Source organism: Amblyomma mixtum, chromosome 7 (genome assembly GCF_055824585.1).
Source record: "Amblyomma mixtum isolate Tamu chromosome 7, ASM5582458v1, whole genome shotgun sequence".
In the NCBI taxonomy this organism is placed as follows: Eukaryota; Metazoa; Arthropoda; class Arachnida; order Ixodida; family Ixodidae; genus Amblyomma; species Amblyomma mixtum.
Genome location: NC_143018.1, coordinates 120178857 through 120199611, shown reverse-complemented (window position 1 = coordinate 120199611; position 20755 = coordinate 120178857).

The window sequence follows — 20755 nt, the reverse complement described above, 5'->3', positions numbered from 1 at the left end:
CTTCGCATTAAATGCCCTGCCCAAGCCCAATTCTTCTTCTTGATTTCCACAAAGGTATCATTGCAAGGATAACAGGCTGTTACTGTACAGGCTCCCACAGAGAGACAGCTTTGTCTCTACGTCTGCCCAATTTCCACCTAAAGTATCCCATAATGTGCGAAGGTGCTACCGGAACATGTTGAAGACACTCTGGAGCACCGGTTATAGCAGGCGATAACTCACAACATTGAATTTTTGCCTGTTAAACGTGCTTTATTACGCGACAGCGTATACAGCTCGTTCAGTCGAAAAGTCGTCGGCGTCGTAGTAGTAATTGTGAGCAATGTGCGTCGGAAAAATTCTTATCATGCCAAGCGTTTGCCACGGAATGTTCCCAATAGTGCCATACGAGTCAGCGTTTCGTGCAGCATAAACTTACTACTTAAGTTAGAGCCTAGCTTGTGGTAGGGACTCGAACCGGTGACATATAATCGGGGGAACCGGTGACCTGTAATCGCGGGCTGCGCTGCGGTGGCTCAGTGGTTGTGGCGCTCGGCTACTGACCCGAAAGACGCCAGTTCGATCCAACGCGCGGCGGTCGAATTTCGGTGGAGGGGGACCTTAAGTCAGTGCACGTTAAGATCCGCAGATGGTATAAACTATTCCGGAGACCTCCACTACAGCACCTCTTTCTTCTTTCACTCACGCCTTCCTCCCGTCCCTTACGACGCGGTTCAGGTGTCCACCAAGACGTGAGCCAAATACGGCTGCATTTCCTTTCCTCAAAAACCAATTTTCGTTCGTTTTTTCAAATTCTAGAGGCCGGTGTACTGTGCGATGTCAGTGCATGTTAAAGAAACCCAGGTGGCTGAAATTTCCGAATCCCTTCACTACGGCGTCCCTTATAGCCTGATTTGCTTTGGGAGAGAGAGAGAGAAAACTTTATTTACAGAGGAATTCGGGGCACGCCCCAGGGTCCCCGCACGACCCCACTGCACTCAAGTTTTTATGTTCCGAAGGTCCATAACACTGGCAGCACGGCCGGTGGCGATGGTACCTCAAGACCTGGGAGGACTGGGAGACCCTGCTGCGCTCGGAGGATTTGCTTTGGGACAATAAACCCCAATAAACGAAACCAAACCGTATCATGCGTGATTCTAGTGTCCACCAAGACAAACCAGGCTGTTAGTGCGTCATTTACTTTCCTGAAAAAAAAAACAATAGCAGTGGCTTAGCTCAGCTACTCGAGGATACACGTAGCGAGAGGTGCGGTCTATCCCTGGTTACGTCTAGTTGTTTTCCTTACCGTAATGACTACGTGTTAGAAATTAAAGACGAGACGCCGCACAGCGTCGGCCTCGCTCGCCTTGGCCGCCACGACAGTGTGTTTTTTGTTGTTGTTGCGATTGAAAGAAGGATGAAAAGGAAAGTGCACGGGCCTGCAGACTTGCTCGAGCCGAGCCACCACCGCTGACACGTGCAGGTAGAGGACAGTTAAGAGATGAGAGCAAAGAGTAAAGGAAGAGACGCGCGTTGCAACAACTGCGTCCGCCGTAGCGAAGACGCTGGCTGAAACAACAGATACCCCTTGTGGCCGTTTTTTGTTGTTGTTGCGACTGAGCGAAGGATGAAAAGGATAGTGCACGGGTCTGCCGACTGGGTCGAGCCGAATCAACACCACCTAGCCGAATCACCACCGCTGCCACGTGCAGATAGGGGAGAGTTAAACGATAAGAGGAAAGAGTGAAAGAAGAGACGCGCGTCGCAACAACCGCGTCCGGGGAATTTTCTCCATGCCCATCCAACACCCTCTAAAGAATGTTGGCCCATCCCTGTTTTTTTTCACCGCCGCATCACCATCATTGACACACGGCAACCATCCTCCTTCCCTTGCCGCGCATGCACAGTAGAGCACGGCGCGCCAGCTGCATGTCGCGCATGCGCAGTCTCTGCGCAGTCGAATCAGTCCCAGGCACACATTGCCTGGGACTGATTCGTGTGCACGGGTCCAGATTATCGTAATTTTACGCTTCAATTGCGAACTTGCTAAAATTTTCTTTGCCTCTTTCGAGACCCTTCTTTTGCCAAAATTCCAAACTGCCGTTTTGCTATCGCTAATTATGACGTTTGCTTTCGTCCCAGTGTGCCCCGCCGCGGTGGCTCAGTGGTTACGGAGCTCAGCTGCTGACCCGGAAGACGCGGGTTCGATCCCGGCAGCGGCGGCTGAGTTTCGACGGAGGCGAAATTCTGAAGGCCCGTGTGCTGTGCGATCTCAGTGCACGTTAAAGAACCCCAGGTGGTCGAAATTTCTGCAACCCTTCACTACGGCGTCCCTCATAGCCTGATTTGCTTTGGGTCGTTAAACCCCAATAAACCAAGCATGCAAGTGCTATTGCAACTTCCTGAGCTGTATCTTTGTTCCGGCTTCTAATGAATGCGGCAGCTACTCTAACGCCACGGCCATTGACCACCGTGGAGACTGCCGCCCCCGACTTTCCACTAGCCGCGTGTACATAGGCGACTTCCTCTGGTTTCTTATTTTCCATGCGCTTCGTGAGCGCTTCCGACCTTTCTAAAGCGACAGCCTTTAATGGCTCACACTCCCGTCCCCGTCCGTCGGCGTTACAACCAGCTCCTCGGGTGACCCATCGAGGATGACGGGTGTCCACCGAGGTATGTGCGACAGTTATTGCATAATTTCCTTTCCTCAGATATAATTTTCATTTTATTTATTACGGCACCTCTTTCTCTTTCCTCTTTCACTCCCACTTCCTCCCTTCCGCTAAAAACGTGATGGGTGTCCACCAATATATGTGATACAGTTACAGCTTAATTTCCTTTCCCCAAAATACAATTCTCATTTTATTCATGACGGCCCTTGTTTCTCTTTCCTATTTCACTCCCACTTCCTCCCTTCCAGTACGGTGCGGTTCAGGAGTCCACCGAGATGACAGTGAATAACTGCGCCATTTCCTTTCCACAAAAAGGGCTGCGTTCAAAGGCCAAGGTAAGCGCCGAACTGGCTGTGTTCCGTGAACTCCCTGGCAGCGCTACAAGCTGTCGCGTTCCACTCCTTAAGGCGAAGCTTATGCCCCTGGCACACGGGCGTTTCGAAGGCCCTCGAACCGATACTCTATCGACTCAAAGGCGATCGAGCAGCGCTGCTACACGGGCAGTTTGAATGGCCATCGAGTCAATAGTCCATCGAGTCAACGGAGCAACGCGGAACTCTATCGAGATTTGGAGGGTCTTCGAGCGTTGCCCAGTGTTGGTAGCATTGCTTCGAGCAACAAACATGACGGCGCCCTTCAAAGCCGGACCCCTCGCTTCGGACTGAGTTCTCGTTGTTGCTGCCTTTTTCAGTCTGTTCACTGGTCATAAATGGGGCACCGGTCATTCGCGTCTCGCCTTGCCTTTAAGAAAACGTATAAGTGATAAATTTGCTTTATATTTTATTTAGAGTGACGATTCTGCCGCTGTTAGGCACAAGATGAGAGTCGGTTTGTTGACAGTAATCGGTCCCGTCCTGAAAACCAGATGGCGCCACTATAGGCTGAGTTTATTTTTGCGTCTGAGCTAGCATACGCTGAATTAAAAGTGGGAATGCGCCTGCGTTTAGCGTACGTAAGCATGCATACGCTTGCGGTACGTAAACAGCGTAAATTTATGCTCTTTTCTCACAGTATCTGTGTGCGCCGAGAGTGGCGACGTGGTGTGGAAAAGCGACGTGGTGTGCGAACAGTAGCAGCGCGGCGGTTCTGCCTCTTCCGGGCGTCAACAAATAAGAACAGGTCCTAGTTCTCGCGGCGAGCGAATCCCCTTCGCTCGCCGGATTTTTGGACAAGTGGGAACGCTCCTTATGACTTCAAAAAAAATGTATTACAGTATTTGGCTAGGTTTTATAAAAATATTTTATTTGCGCGAAACCGAGCGTAGCGATTGTGGCGCCACACGAGCTTGGCATATGACGCGAGTACCATTTCATTGGCTATTGAGATTTGCCGTGTAGCAGCACCACAACTCCTTCGAGTTCGATGGCGATCGAAAACCTCGAAGGCCCTCGACTCGATGGCCATTGAAACTGGCCGTGTGACAGGGGTATTATTAGGTTTGTCTGTGGTTTGTGGGGTTTAATGTCCCAAAGCGACTCAGGCTATGAGGGACGCCGTAGTGAATGACCCCGGCAATTTCGACCACCTGGAGTTCTTTAACGTGCACTGACATCGCACAGTACACGGACCTCTAGAATTTCGCCTCCATAGAAATTCCACCGCCGCGGCCGGGATCCGACCCACGCCTTTCGGGTCAGCAGCCGAGCACCATAACCACTGAGCCACCGCGGCAGCAAAGGCGAAGCTTAAGCGTAATTAGTCAGCAGTTAATTAGCATTTAGTAATAAATCAGTAATTGACCATTAATTAGCAATTTGTCATTACTTCGTAATTATGCAATAATTATATGTGATGCCATCCAGTGGTGACGTCACCAGTGCCACAGAGGCGGTCAAAGTTGTGCGAAAACGCTTTCGCCTCTAGCACTTTAGACAGTCAAAGTGCCCCCTGAATTTTTCGTTCCTTTGGGATATTGTGGGCCCTATTTTCTCGGAAGTATTAAAAATATGCTTTACTGACCACGTATTTCCTGAATCATTCAAAAGAGGCCGCATTGTCCTTATTCCTAAAAAGTCTCCTATGTCGACATGTCCGGCAGATTGGCGCCCTATCACCCTGCTAAATTCAGATTACAAAGTATTAGCAAAATTACTCGTTCGTCGTCTACGAGCTCTCCTCCCGTCACTTATTTCCTGCCACCAGGTTTGCTCCATCCCAGGCCGTGAAATACACAGTTTATCTTCTGTAACGCGTGACATCCTAGCGTATACTTTACGACGCCGCGCACAGGGTCTTCTTGTTTCCCTTGATCAGGAAAAGGCGTTCGACTTCTTAGAGCACGAGTACATTTACGGGATGCTGGATGCTTTCGGCTGCCCACCTTCTTTCGTGCTTCTCATTAAAGAGATGTACAGAGATATTTCAAGCACTCTGTTCCTCGATGGCCGGGAAAGTACCGCATTTGATGTTCACCGCGGCGTCCGTCAAGGTTGTCCGCTCTCCCCCCTTTTCTTTGTCTTAGCATTAGAGCCTTTCCTCTTGGCAGTCAATCGCCACTCCTTTATTAGAGGTCTGGCTTTGCCAGACAGCGAAGCGGTACGCGTCACTGCTTATGCAGACGACATCACTCTGTACTTAGCTGATGAACGCAGCCTGCTTGAAACTTTAAATGTTTTCCGTGAGTACGCCTCCTTGTCTGGGGCTGCTCTTAATTACTCGAAGAGTTGTTACTTTTTTGTGGGCGTCTTCCCAGACTCGTATTACATCTTCAATACCTTTGCAGTGGTGCGCGCAGATGCACATTTTAGGTGTGACCTACGACTGTGCTGGAATATGGAATGGTGTGTGGTCTTCGGTCGTCGAAGACATTACAGCTCGTGTGCGAAGGGCGCAGACATTCGAGTTGCCTCTGCTTGAGAGGCGCTACCTGGTTCAGTCCGTCATACTTGGTGCCTTCTGGTACCTCTGCTACACTGTTAAACCACCCCTCCGTGTCATAAGGCTAGTGCAGACTACAGTTTTTTCGTTCTTTTGGTCAGGCGGAACCGAGCTTGTAGCCCGTGCTGTTCTTGGACAACCACGGGAGAGAGGAGGGTTTGCCTTTCCAAATTTGTCCGTCACGCCCTCGCTGTTAGCGTTGAAGAGTATTTTGCGTATCCTGCTAGGAAACGCGTCTCCGGCGCGAATCCTGGCTCGGTACTTTTTGGGCCCTTCTTTACGCTTTTTGGATCCGGCGGCCCCTGTTAATCATGGACCCCAGTCAGAGCAACCTACCGCTTTCTACGCTTCATCAGTGGCTTTTTACAGGCATGTAAGAGCAGTAGCACCTGCTGTCAACATCGTTGCAGACCGTGTGGTGGACATTATGGGCACACTATTGTTACCTGTTGTGCCGGCGTCTCGCCGCTCACCTGTGCGCCGCGTTCAGTGGGCGCGTTTAGCGTCGACACCTCTCCCAGATCATCTACGTGACTTTGTCTGGAAACTTCGCTGGGCAGTGCTCCCTACTTGTGATCGGTTAGAGCGGTGGGGTGTGTTACGCTCCAGTACCTGTCCGAATTGCCCGCTCCCGGAATCTAATCGCCACGCTACAGTCACCTGTGTTGTAGCGCGTGTCTTTTGGCGCGCGGTTCATGCGGGATTTCGTGGGCAGGGCATTTCGTGCTTCGTCTCCCGCGGCCGCTTCCCCAGCGGCCGTTTTGCTCGCCTGTTAATAGTTGCAGGTCTTTTTAGTTTATGGCGCAGTCGATGCGCCGCGGTCGCTAGTGGCTTTCGACGCCGCGCTGTGTGGCCAATTCTCGGCCGTCTCCGACGGGAGCTGATTAGTTTTTTGTCCGAGGAACTCTTTTTCTTGGGTAAGGAAGAGTTTCTCCGACAATGGTCATGCCCATTTATTTCTGTTAATAACGGTCGTCTTGTCTTGGTTTTTAGGCCAAACTGGCGCTAAGGTCTCCTTTTCAATGTTTCAATGACTAATTATCGACTTTTCGCTCTTCTGTCAATCGGTATATGTGCATTCTTCATTTACATTGCCCATTCCTGTTCGTTACTTAGAAATGTTTACGGTGCCTGTTTAATTGGCTCACCTTACATGCTTAATGTCATGTGTTTTTGTTAATGTGAATGTATCGTGTAACCTTGGCATGTGTACATATGTAAATAAATTTTTTCTAAATGTTATAGGTCAGGTGCATGCTTTTGGAAAGAGGTTGTTCGAGTATGTTTTCGCGTCATTTTAGGGGAGTATCTTTTTTGTCACTGGCACCCCTTTCCGATTGCAGCCCCACGCAACCCAGGATGGGTCTGCCCGTCTTAGGCTCAATCTTTCTAGTTGCGCCATATGCACAGCTTCCGCCAATTCAGTCCAATTAATATGCACCCCCATTTTGAGGAGGCGGTCCGTTGAAGTCGTAATGGGAAGCCCCAGCGCCCTCTTTACGCATCGCCTGATAAGTGCGTATATTCTGTGTTTTGTTGCGAAAGCAACACTCTTGAAGCCAAAGCGAGACCTTGGGTGGCCGCCGTCGCGCCGTAGCTACGCTGACCGTGAGCCGCCGCCGCGCCTAGCAGCTGGCGCGCCGTTGCCCAGCAACGCGACTGCGCGCGCTCGCTCCGCCGCCTCGCCGTCGCCTAGCAGCTCGACAGAGGGCACTAGCTCCTCCCTGTCGCTAGAACCCTTCGAACTTTGTAAAGTAATGCCAACCTTTCAAGGATGGCGCCCTGCAATCACCCTTCTGTCTTCTATTCTCTCCTACGCTGGGTGCGGCCGTCGGGCGCGTCCCTAGGCATGTGTTGCGCGCCATTTTTGATGCATGAATAGCCGTTTCTGCATCAAAGCGAGAGGAGGAAGAGGAAGAGGGGAGGTGATACGCCGCTACTTTACCAAGTTTTACCTCTCGCCAGCGCTCGCTCCGGGCGAGGAGGTCATTCCTCGGGGTATACACCAGTGCGCTTCGGCTCGGCTCAATAGTCTCGCTATGGATAAAACTAAGGAGGGAGCAAGCAGACAGACGGAGGCGAGGAGCAAGCAACGTGTTTTCGCATTCCTTTAGGTCCACCAGAGTTAAACCGCAGCCAATTTTGAAGCGAAAAGCTTCACTACGCACTGTTAAAATTCTTTAATAAAACCTGGATAACTGGAAATATACCTGACGAGTGGAAAAAAGCAGTCATAATACCTTTTCTCAAACCCGAAAAACCACCGACAAGTCCTAGCAGTTACAGACCAATAGCCCTCACCAGCTGCATTGCTAAATCTTTCGAAAGTGTAATAAACATGTTAGACTGACCTTCGTACTTGAATCTCAGCAACTATTATACACACACCAATGTGGGTTTAAGAAAGCATGCTCGAACACAGATCACCTTGTCCGCCTAGAAAACACCATCCGGGAGGCGTTCATCCACAGCAGCACTGTATTGGGGTCTTCTTCGACTTGGAGAAGTCCTACGATACCACGTGGAAGTTCGGCATCCTCCATGACCTAGCGGAGCTAGGTATCCGCGGCAGGATGTTGAACTGCTTGAATGACTTCCTGGCTAAGCGCACATTCCGAGTCCGCCTAGGAGCAACTCTCTCCATGACTTTCACCCAAGAGAACGGCGTACCCCAGGGGTGTATTCTAAGCACGACACTCTTCATAGTAAAAATGAATTCCTTAGTTAAAGCAATACCCAAGTCCATAGTTTATTCAGTTTATGTAGATGACCTACAAATAGCATGCACATCCTCCAGCATATCAACCTGTGAGAGACAAATACAAATCACACTAAATAAACTAGGTGCTTGGGCAGACAGAAACGGATTTAAATTTTCTCCTCAAAAAACAGTAGCTGTTCTTTTTCATTGCGACGAGGCCTAGAGGTTGATCCCAATTTATGCCTGAATCACACTGCACTCATAATTAAACAAGAACACAAATTTTTAGGCGTAACTTTCGACAAGAAGCTCACATTTCTAAAACATAAACAACCTCAAAAAGAAAGCTTCTCAAGCCCTAAATATCCTAAACGTACTCTCACGGAATCGGTGGGGGTCCGATAGAGCCAGTCTTTTACAAATATATCGTACTCTGGTGCGCTCCAAGCTGGACTACGGGTGCATAGTATATGGTTCGGCAAGAGCATCCTACTTAAAAAGATTAGACCGGATTCATAATCTTGGTCGGCGCCTATCATCTGGAGCATACAGAACATCACCAGTAGCCAGCCTTTACGTTGAAACTAATGAAGCCGTTCTTGAGGATCGAAGAATCGCCTTTACTTGGACATACGTCTTAAAGATCCGTTCCCTTCCGAAATATCTCTGCCACCCAATTGTCACCAAGTGCCCATCTAAAAGATTATACATCAACAAACAACATTCTATCAGGCCATTACTACTGCGCTTTGAAGATAAATGCGAAGAGCTAACAGTACTAGATGCCCTACCGAAAATTGCACAAAGGAATGAATATTTGCCACCATGGTAAAGCCTGCCTTCAGTATGTGACTTCACAATGACACAGACAAAAAGCATACGCCGACCGAGTACATATTACAGGAATTCTTTGCACTACAAAAAAAGTATGACACCTACATTGAATTTTATACCGACGGCTCAAAAACAGAAAGTCATGTTGGAAGTGCAGTAATCCAAGAAAAAAATAAACAGATAATGCGACTACCAGAATGCGCATTGGTTTTTACTGCTGAGTGTTATGCCATCTTTGTAGCTGTAGAAAAAATAGTAAGAGAGAACGTCAAAAATAGCATATGCTTAAAGCATTGCACTGAGTATGCTTAAAGCACTGCACTCCAGTAATGCAGCTCAACCTATAATAGGAAACATCATACATAACATAGTTAAAATCACAAAACAAAAGCGTAACAATAAATTCTGCTGGGTGCCTAGCCATGTTGGAATTGTAGGTAATGAGAAAGCAGATGTATGCGCTGCACAAGCTCGGAATGGCCAAATAAAGCAAGTGAACATACCGCACAGGGATTATTTGAAGTTTATATACAGTAAACTCAAAAATAAGTGGCAGGCTGCATGGCAAGAGCACGTAAACAACAAACTACATTCTGTGAAGCCAATTTTGGGGGAATGGCAATCATGTAGGCATCAAGAACGTTTTACCGAAGTTATTTTATGTCGGCTCCGCATTGGACACACCCACCTCACGCACAGCTTTCTGCTAACCAAACAAAGGAAACCTCTCTGGGAAATGTGTGGTGCCGAACTCACAGTGAACCACATTTTAATTTCATGTATCAAACTAGAAGAACTAAGAAAGAAATATTTTACAACATTTTACAAGGAAAGAATCCCATTACACCCCATGTTACTTTTAGGCGCTCGTGTACTGCTTGACATCTCATGTATTTTTAGGTTTCTCAACGTTACATGGCGGTTCAAGCAAGCGGACGCGGGTCGCATCGGTTCCGCACATTTTGACCGAATTCGACCGGACCGAATCATTCTCGCCACCGGAGTTTCTTCGGAACTGAAAGATATCAAGTGCTGGATCCCCGGGATAGAAATTTCAAGCGGTAGGACCAGTTTTCGGCTTTCTACCGGACTTGAAAGTTATACAGCGGGCGCCGGCCCGCTAACCCTAACGGGCCACCCAGCTCGACATCGTGAGAGGATGGGCCGCTAACCTTGTCGACGACGCCGACGCCTAGCATCGTCGCCGTTTCAACGACAGACCGAATGGCGGGGCCCAGCCAAGACAACGATGTGCCACTACAATCACCAAACGTCCTTCTCAACGAATTCCAAGAGATGGATGAAGGCGACTTCGGAGACGCCGACTTCGGAAGTGAGGACGAGATCCCGTCCGACTCCTCGTCGAGGCCAGCCGGGTACAACAACGATGCCAGCTGGGAGCTTGCACAATCCAAGCGCCAGAGAAAACTTCAAAGGCGAAAAGAACGCAAAGGCACGGGAACGGGCCCGGCCGCCAAACCTCAAGATGGAAAATTACCGGGTGATGCGACCGGCTGCAACAACAATGGATCAAGGGAGCAGAGCAGGCCTAGGCGAAGAATGCCGCCACTCCCCAGAAGCGACTACAAGATCATTATTCGACCTAAGAAAGGACTCATGGTGAAGTCCCTCACCACCCACCAAGTAGCGCGCTCCAATGTCATGGAGTGCGGCCAGCAATGCAAGGACGATGACCTACTTGTAAGGCTTCGCACCGGATCCAATATCATTATCGTTAGCACCCCGCACGAGCAAACGGCCCAGCTAGTGCGGCACATTACCCGTCTCAAATTCGACGGAAAGACTTATGATGTAAACGCTTACGTGGCAGCACCGGAAGACGTCCTGCGCGGCGTGATCCACGGTGTAGACCCAGGTACCCCTCCTGAAGAACTCAAAGCACACTTACGAGTCAGAACTGAAGGAGTGACCATACTTCAGGCAAAGATGCTCGGAAATTCCAAGACGGCAGTGCTCACGTTCGACGGCCCGGTCTTGCCGAAATTCGTCATATATTACGGAGGAGAAGTACCATGCTACCAGTACCGCCCCACTAGGCAAGTGTGTTACGTCTGCTTCCAGCAAGGACACCGCTCCGACGTCGGCCCCGCACCGAACATTATTGTGTGCGGACTGTGCGGAGTTTCAAACCCGCCCGACGACCACGAGTGCGCGCCCAAGTGCATAATCTGTGGCGAGGCACACCGGACCGGATCCAAGGAGTGCCGAGAGAGATTGAAAAAAGCAAGGCCAAAACCCACAGGAGGAAGAGGACGGAGCGACCAACGCGGGCGACCACCCAAGCGATGGCTCAGCTCAGAGGGAGAGACATCGAGGAGCCGATCGAGGTACAACTCCTTCCCGCCTCTACCACCAGCCGGCCCACAGGAGGGGGAGAAACAAGAGAAAAAGAAAAAGAAGAAGCTTTCCCAGACAAGCGGCGGCAAGGTGAGCTGGGCTTCTACCACTGCTTCGCACTCGGTAGGAAAGGGTAGTGACATAAACAACACAAACAACAAAGACAGTCGTGTCGCAGAACCGAAGGACGCGAACAGCGATGCGCTCAGACGCGAGCTAGAACTGGCTCGAATCAAACAAAACGAGCTCGAACGCAAAGTTGAGGAACTCACAAAAACACTAAAGGAACAACAGCAGGAACTCGACACGACTAGATCCCTTCCAAAACGACAACCACAGGCATCGAACGAAGAAGACCTTGAAACACGAATGCAACAGATGATGCAGCAGATGATGCAGGATATGATGCAGCAAATCCAATCGCAAATGCAAAAGATGCAAGTACAATTCCAAGGGCAAATCTCAGAGATGAGAAGCGCTTTTCGAAAACAAAAACATACCGAAAACATTAGGGAAAGGGCGTACAACCGTCCAGCGCTAACAGCTTTCGCAAGCGAACAAGGCAACAGCAGTAACGCATAAACATGATCAATGCGTATCGGCAAGAACAAGAATACTTAGATATTTGGCAATGGAACTGCAGAGGCTACCGCAAAAAGCAGGCCCTCTTAAAACAATATATAAACACACAACTCACACCTCCTGATGTAATTGCGCTCCAAGAGACCGGAATCAAGCCGACCTTACAAGGGTACGAGGTTTACGAGAGTCAAAACGAAGGTAAAGCGGCCGTCCTAGTCAGCAAAACCATTACCGCCATCAGGCACGATACCATCGCCGACACCGACGTTGAACACGCGCTTGTTGAACTTATTCCGAAAAAGCGAAAGGGACGCAGCACGTTCTTACTGAAAGTATACAGCCCGCCGAGACAAAGAAAAGCCAAACTCTTCGAACTGTTTTATGGAGCGCACAAGCTGGCCAAAGAAAATGCACCCATCATCGTAGGAGATTTCAACGCCATGGACAGGAGTTGGGGATACCAGAAACAAAACATCAAGGTAAGAACATTAGTGGAAGTAGCGGAATACTTTGGCTGCAGTCTAATCACAGATCCTGCGACCCCCACGAGAATCGGGAATAGCGCGAGCACGGACATATGCCCGGACCTCACCTTCGTAAGGAACAGCAGGGAGTCACAGTGGGAAAACATGATGGAAAATCTAGGCAGCGATCACTTTATCCTCCGGACACGAATAGCATCCGACACCATAAGACGCCAGATTGGACAGGCGAAAATCACTGACTGGAACGCGTTTCGCGGGGCTTGCAACAAATCTGAAGGCGGTATCCAATCACTGGAGGAATGGAGCGGCATGCTGAGAGAAACGGAACAACGATGCACAAAAAGTCTAAGGAGAACGACAGCAACGCCTGAAGTAGACGCCCACCTCCTCAGACTATGGGAAGCGAGACGCAGTCTCACCAAAAGATGGCGGAAGCAAAAACACAACAGGAAACTAAAACTAAAGATAGCAGAAATTACGGCAAAGGCGGAAGAATACGAGATGCAACTCGCGAAACAAAATTGGGAACAGCTCAGCGACTCACTTAGGGGAACTCTAGGCACGGCCAGAACCTGGAATCTCTTAAGAGCACTAATCGATCCGACCAAAATAAAATCAGAGAACAATAAAGCCATCCACCGGTTCATCCACTCCTTCGAGGGATCAGACATCGCCCTACTGGAGAAGGCACGAGAAAAATGTTTCGGCGATCACAACCCCCCGCGATACCAAGGAACGTATCGAGGAGCCGAAAACGAGAAACTAGACCGCCCCATAACTGTGGAAAAGGTTTACGCGGCCATAAGAAACACCACCAGAAACACGGCAGCCGGAGCGGACAGAATCGACAACGCCTTAATCCGCAACCTGAGCGACGACCTCATACAAGAGCTCGTCACCTTTCTTAACAAACATTGGGAGGCGGAGAGGGTTCCCGAAGATTGGAAACACGCCGAAGTAATAATGATACCTAAACCTGGTAAAAAGCTACAAATTCAAACCCTCAGGCCTATTTCACTCACGTCGTGCCTTGGCAAGCTTTACGAACGGGTTGTAACTTTCAGACTGCAAAATTACATGGAAGACAACGACTGTGTACCACATACCATGTTCGGCTTCAGAGCGAAGCTCTCGACGCAAGACGTTCTCTTCCAAATACAAGAAGATGTCCTGCGAAACGTACCTCAGACGGGAGAAAATGTCATAATGGCCCTGGACATCAAGGGGGCATTCGATAACGTCAGCCACGAAGCGATCCTTACGGGCCTAGACAACCTGGATTGCGGACGCAGAATCCACGGCTTCGTCAAAGCCTTCCTGTCCGATAGAACTGCCACCATCGGCATAGGAGACCTTCGATCGGAAAAAATTCGCACTCCAAACAAAGGAACACCCCAAGGGTCAGTTATCTCACCCCTACTCTTCAACATAGCTATGATAGGCCTAGCTCGAAAACTAGAGAACATCGAAGGCATCAGGCATGCAATGTATGCTGACGATATAACAGTCTGGACAAACACGGGCTGTCTCGGAGAGAAGGAAGAAAGGCTACAGCAAGCGGCCTCTTGTGTAGAGCAATACCTCGCAGAAAGAGGACTCGCATGATCGACCGAGAAATCGGAACTGCTTAGAGTCTGGATAGGCAAGCAAAATCGGACCATCCCAACCAACGAAGACCTAAAACTAAATGTCTACCTAGAAGGCACGCCCATACCGGAAAAGACAACAATAAGAATTTTGGGCATGTGGTTCAATCCAAGCAGCGCAGTACTCACACTTTTACCCTGCTGAAAGCAACAACGCTACAAGTCGCACGCATCATCACCCGCATCACCAATAGGCGACATGGCATGCGTGAAGAGGACACACTAAAACTAGTCAGAAACCTAGTAGTTAGTGGAATCACGTACAGCCTACCCTGCCAGTGCCTCAACAAAAACAAAATACAACAAGCAGATGCCCTGCAACGCCCAACGTATAGAATGCCCCCCGACTACCACGCAACACGTCTACAGAAAACTCATGGCCCTGGGATTACATAACATCTTTGAGGAGCTACGAGAGCCGCAGCTTGAGTCGCAAAAACTAAGGCTGTTGCAGACAACGACTGGAAGAGCGGTCCTACAGAGCCTCGGATACCGCAAGCAGATGTGAGAAGTGACGAGGACGGAACCATCCGCGACGAGCTTCGCAAGACCCTCAAGGTAGCGGCAATTACCAAGAAACATGGATCCCAACCTCCATCGAGGCAGAAGAGAAGAGGGCCGAATTTATCGAGCGCTCTTCAAGCCACGACCGTGTATGCAGACGCGTCTCGGAGAGGAGGAGACACCAAAATCGCTGTGGCGGCGGTGGTCAATTCGTCTTTACGCGAAATGACCGGCGTGTCTCTCCGAGGATGCACTGCTGCAGAGTCCGAGGAAGTAGCGGTTGCTCTAGCGGTGGCGGAGGGCTATAGAACCGGGCGGTCACTAACAATACTTACGGACTCTCAAACAGCCTGCCGAAATTACATGAATGGCAGGATAGGTCGTCACGCGCTCCGTATACTCCTCGAAGCGAGTGACAGAATTAAAAACCGGGAAGAACAAAACGACAAGATCCTACACAAAATTGTGTGGGTACCGGGGCACACGGGGGTTGCAGGGAACCGAGAGGCCGACAGGATAGCTCGAGGATACATTACTTTCCGAGCTTCCGACGAGACCGCGGAACTCGCGCCAGCACCCAGGGAATACTCGGCCATACTACAAAACTAGAGAGGCAGAAGAACGCGATATCCCCCACCGCACAAATCTCTCAGCAGAGAGGAAGCTGTCACTTGGAGACAATTACAAACAGGCTCTTTCCCAAACCTACATATACTAAACAAAATGCACCCTACGATATACACGAATAAATGTCCCTGGTGCGACGAAAAACCTACACTATACCACATCACATGGGCCTGCCAAAACATAGACGTGGTCCCCAAAATACAAAACCCGAGTGCGGAGCAGTGGGAGACTCTGCTGTCCAGCGACCGCTGCGAAGACCAACAAGGTCTGGTACAGCGAGCTCAACGGGCGGCAGTGGCCAGCGGAGCCCTGGACTGAGGGCAACCGACCACTGATTAGAGGCGGACGACTTCGACAGAGAAGGCTCCTGGGGGTAGAACCAAGACGTCTCTGAAGAAGCCCCCAAACCGCAGGAAAAACCATTAGTGTAAATAAAGTTTTCCCTTCCTTCCTACAAGGAAGCCAGCGTTTTAAACAAACACTAAGTATAAAAAGCTGCACCTTTAACAAAAATTCCAACCTTGTATTTGGCGCATCATAGCCTCAGTTGCTTTTGCGCCATTAAAATCAATATAACTAACTAACTGATGTCGCTCAGCAAACGGGCGCCTTTTAAGAGCTTTAACTCTTACTAACGCTTGTCAAGGACGTGTCAGTCTGGAATGAAGGTTAAATGCTTCATAAAGAGATTTTCTTAAAGATGCGCTATGACTGGAATGTTGAAGGGCGCCGCGTCACGAATATTTTCCAGCAAAAAAAAAGATTTAATGCGTTTTGTGGAAATGAAAGAATGAATGAATGAATGTTAAGGGAGTGTTAATGGAGTGTTTCTTGATGAAGCAGTATGCGTTAAAAATAAGTTGTTCGCTATCGTGCACACATATCTGTCGATTTCTTTGCCTCAATCTATCTAAAAGCTGAAACAGTTGATGAGTTGCGCTTAAATTTCGCATTAGGAAGTGAGGTAATCGTCGGCAGTTTTTTTTTCTGGAGCCCTCCAATACGGCATCTCTTTCTTTTTCTTCTTTCACTCCAACGTTCCTTCCTTCCCTTACGGCATGGTTCAGGTGCCCATCGAGATACGCGAGACAGATACTACGCCATTTCCTTTCCTCAAAAACAAATTTACCATTTTACCTGTCACTTTGCAGTCGGGTGGTGGTGGTGGTGGTGAAAACATTTATTAAGAATGAACAGGAGGTATGTTTGGATCAGCCCGTAAGGGACCGATCCTTACAAACACTAGGTGGAGGTCCCCAGTATGGGACCCCAGTGGCGGTGGCCGCCGCCCGGGCGCGCCCGACTAAGGCTTGTTGGGCCTGTAAGTCGTGGCAGCCGAGCAGGGTCGCCTCCCAGTCCTCCCGGGTTGGGTTGGGGATGGGGGGAATGGCTGGATTGGAGGGGCAGGACCACACCATATGGTTAATATTAATAGTTTATTTAATATTAATAATTTAATTATTAGTTAATTATTAATAGTTTACTATACAATTCAACATAGCAATATGAAGTAGCAATCAAAAATGGAAAACAGAATTTGGAAAATACAAAACTATCACAAATTATCATAGTTCAAATCAAACAGTATGAAAAAGTTTACCACACAGACATTTATCGCTGGACACAAATGGTCATGTAACATTGCCGAGTGAATTGAGTAATGATGGCAGTCTGTAACTTAGTGCCTGGGTTCCGTAGTTAGTTCGTGTTTTTGGAATGTACCATGTTTCGTTATGCCGGGTATCGTAAACGTTAGTATTTCTTGTGAGGTTAGATAGCTCTTGAAATAAATTGTTACCCTGTTTTTTGCTTCCTATAAATCGCCTAAGGAGTAAGTCATTGTATATGGAATTGATGGTGGCTATGGAAAGTCTGTTAAAAAGGGGTTCTTCGTGAGCGAGGCGCGGTGCGTTAGCAATTGCACGGACAGCTTTCTTTTGTAATAATAACATCTTAGTAATGTTAGTTGCGTTGGTGGTACCCCAGACCAGGTGGCAATATTTAATATGCGATAAATATAGTGAATTATGTATTAGCACCTTAATGGCCCGTGGTAAGAAAAAGCGTAATCTTGTTAATATGCCAACACCTTTCGCAAGTTTTTTAAGAATGAGTTGGACGTGATTATTCCATGATAGGTGTGCGTCAAATATAACGCCAAGACTTTTTGTGTACGGAACAAGTTCAATGGTCGATGTACCTATAACGAAGTCACTGTTAATGAAGGTGTTTTTATTTTTCGCTTGAAATAACACGGCCTTAGTTTTAGTGCTATTAATAGAAAGTGAGTTGAATGTGCTCCATTCGTGTAATTTACTTAGGAAATTATTGCAGCGTGGCACAAGATCATTAGGATCGGAAGAAGTAAAAAACAGGCTAGCATCGTCAGCATATATAATGAATTTCGCGGTATTATCAATGACGAAGCAGACAATCTCAGGATGCTGCATGCTTTTGTGCTTAGTCGCATTCTTTACGCAACTCTTTACCTGACCCTCTCCTGTGCGTGGACGCTGCGTGTGCTCCTGAGCATTCAGTAGCTGTGCCTTACCATCCAGCAGCCCCCCAGTTACCCACTTCATATGCCCCTCCGTACCCCGGAAGAAGCAGAGGAAAGCAGCGCTAAACCTACCAAAGAGCACTAGCACGGACAGGCTCTTAAAATTAGGAATCCAAAACACCATACAAGAACTTATAGATGAACATCGCCACTCACAGTACCTTCGTCTGGCTTGTACGGAAACAGGACAATATATACTGGATTCTCTGGGAATTTGCATACCCGCACACACTACAGCCATAATTTCTCTCCCTCGCGCCATCCGCACCGCGCTTATCCTCAGACCCCTTCATAAGAATGTCCACCCTGAATACCATCAATCCCGCCGAGTCGCATAACTCAAAGCTCTCCATAAAAATATGGCACTTCAGAAGATGTGCGCTGTGTGGACGCCGCGTGTGGTCTTGACCATTCTGTAGCTGTGGCTGACCACCTAGCAGCCCCCCCTGTTACCTACTTCATATACTTCATAGACCCCCCTGTACTCCGGAAGAAGCAGAGCAAGCAGCCTTAGCCATAGCCATCGCCCAAACCAATGCGTCTAGTTAGCGATTCCAAAACAGCCATTCTTAACTTCGCCCGTGGACGCTTCCATCGACCCGCGTGGCAGATGCTGTGAACGTGCATCCTAAATTCCGACAGGCGTACGGAGCTCGTGTGGGTGCCAGGTCACTCCCGGAATCCCCTAAATGAGACCGCCGCTAACATAGCCCGAGGACTTATTTGTCAGGAAAATGGCGACCCCAGCCGGGATTTCTAAAGGAAGCGGGCACACACGACCTCAGAACTGACTCAGCAAGCACGCCTTGCCCGTAGACTGTACCCCCCTCCCAACCCTCGCCTATCTCACTGCCAACAAATCCTCTGGAGGCGACTGCAGACCCAAACTCTTCCTAACACTCAGCTTCTATCCTAATTGCGCCCCGTTCGCACTCCCTGCGGAGAATTGCACACCATCCAGGACCACATCCTTTTCGGCTGCCCTGCTGATCCTCCCCTGCAGGAACAGCCCGCCCTCGGAAAATGGGAGGAATGGGAGGCCCTCCTTGCGTCGCAGGACCCGGACACGCAACTTCGCTGCGTGAACCGGGGTGCCAGTGCCATGGCTCTATATATGGCCTGGACACATGCGCGTAATGTGAGGGCTCTGCGGTGTCCCTGAAACCTTTAACGCTCCAATCTCGCTTGCATAATAAAGTTTTCTATCCATCATCCCGGCCGCGGCGGTCGAAATGCGATGTAGGCGAAATTCTACAGGCCCCTGTACTGTGAGATGTCAGTGCAAGTTAAGAACCCACGGTGGTCGAAATTTCCGAAGCCCTTCACTACGGCACCCCTCATCGCATGAGTCGCTTTGGGACGTTAATGTATAGAGTCCACCTAAATACAACAGAACGAACACAGCTACCCCCTCCGCAAAACACAGCTACCCCCTCCGGTAAAACTGTGGTAAAACTGTGGTCTGTGCTTCTATGCCTGCAAATGTAGCAGGAAATGTTTTTAGTCCTGTATAGCCATATGTCAATTTCGCCGTTAGATGTTCTTCAGTGTGCAAAATATTGGTGATTAAGTATTAATATTCGTCTTATTGAATCCATGTCTATCAGTTACATTGAACCGGTATTATTACTTGTTACTAATATGCGGCATTTTGTGTTTGGAATTACTATGTATATTATGTATTTTGTGTTTATTATATATTTTGTGTTTACAGTTTCTATGTATACTGCATGCTCTTATCTTCGTTCAATTTTAATCGCAGCATTGTATTATTTCTGCTGTTATCCGTTGCCAAGAGAAAACAAGGGGTAAGAACCGTTGTCAAGCTGCTCGAGAAGCAGCTTTTTGTTCTTATCCTTGCATTTATTTCTGTATTGAAAGAAATGCTAAATAAATTGATTTGAATTTGAATGATTTGAATGTCAAGACGCATGCAGCAGCGCGACATCGAATGTTGTTGACTCTGGGAGACACTAACGCGCCCCATGAAAAATGGTGCTACTCAACCAACAGTCGAGAGGGAACTAAACCCTGGGAGACTGATCAAGCGCTAGTGCACACCTTACTTATCGACCCTCACGAACCTACACGGATTGATCACAGTGTAACCAGGGATACGGGCCCCGACCTTACCTTTGCAAGATATATCCCCGATGTGAGACAGGAAAATCTCAGCATCAACAAAGGAAGCGATCACTATGTGCTTTGTACCACTTTTCGAGCGACGCATTGGAGAATGCGTCGCCGGTAAAAGAAGCACATGAATTGGGACGCCTTCCGCTATGACCGCTCGCAAAAACCGCCGGAAGGCATAGTGGATTTACGACAGTGGACGGAGCGTCTGCTTCAAGACGCCGCCAACACCTCAAAAACTGGGATGCAGGAGGAAAGCGGTCCCAGACCGGACGCTGAGCAAGTACACATGATGGTCACAAAGATGTATCCACAATAGATGGCGTAAAAATGAGCATAACCGGCGTTTAAAAATTCGACTGACCCGGCCTGAAAGGATATCGACGCATAATCGTGAGAGCTTAGCCGAGAGCAGTGGCATCAGACTTGCGACCGCCTTAATGGGCAACTGGACAATAAGAAGACAAGGTTTCTACTAAAGCACTTACTCGGTCCTACTAAAAATAAGACCGATTTTCACAACACCCTACAGAGGATCGTGCAAGCTTTCCAGGGCAGCGACGAAGAGCTCATGATCATATTAAATAAAAATTGGCGGGGGCTTAGCTTTGGGTAAGCCTGGTAGGTTGCGAAAGCAAAAGCGCAGCGCCTCCAACTGAAGGAACCTAGTACGCCGCGTCTGCAGGTCACGCGTGGCTACCGGGCGCCGCTGAGCGACGACTGAAAGCGTCTTGGAACGCAGCGAACCGCGTCTACAGGCCACGCGTGGCTACCGGCCGGTGGTGGTGGTGGTGAAA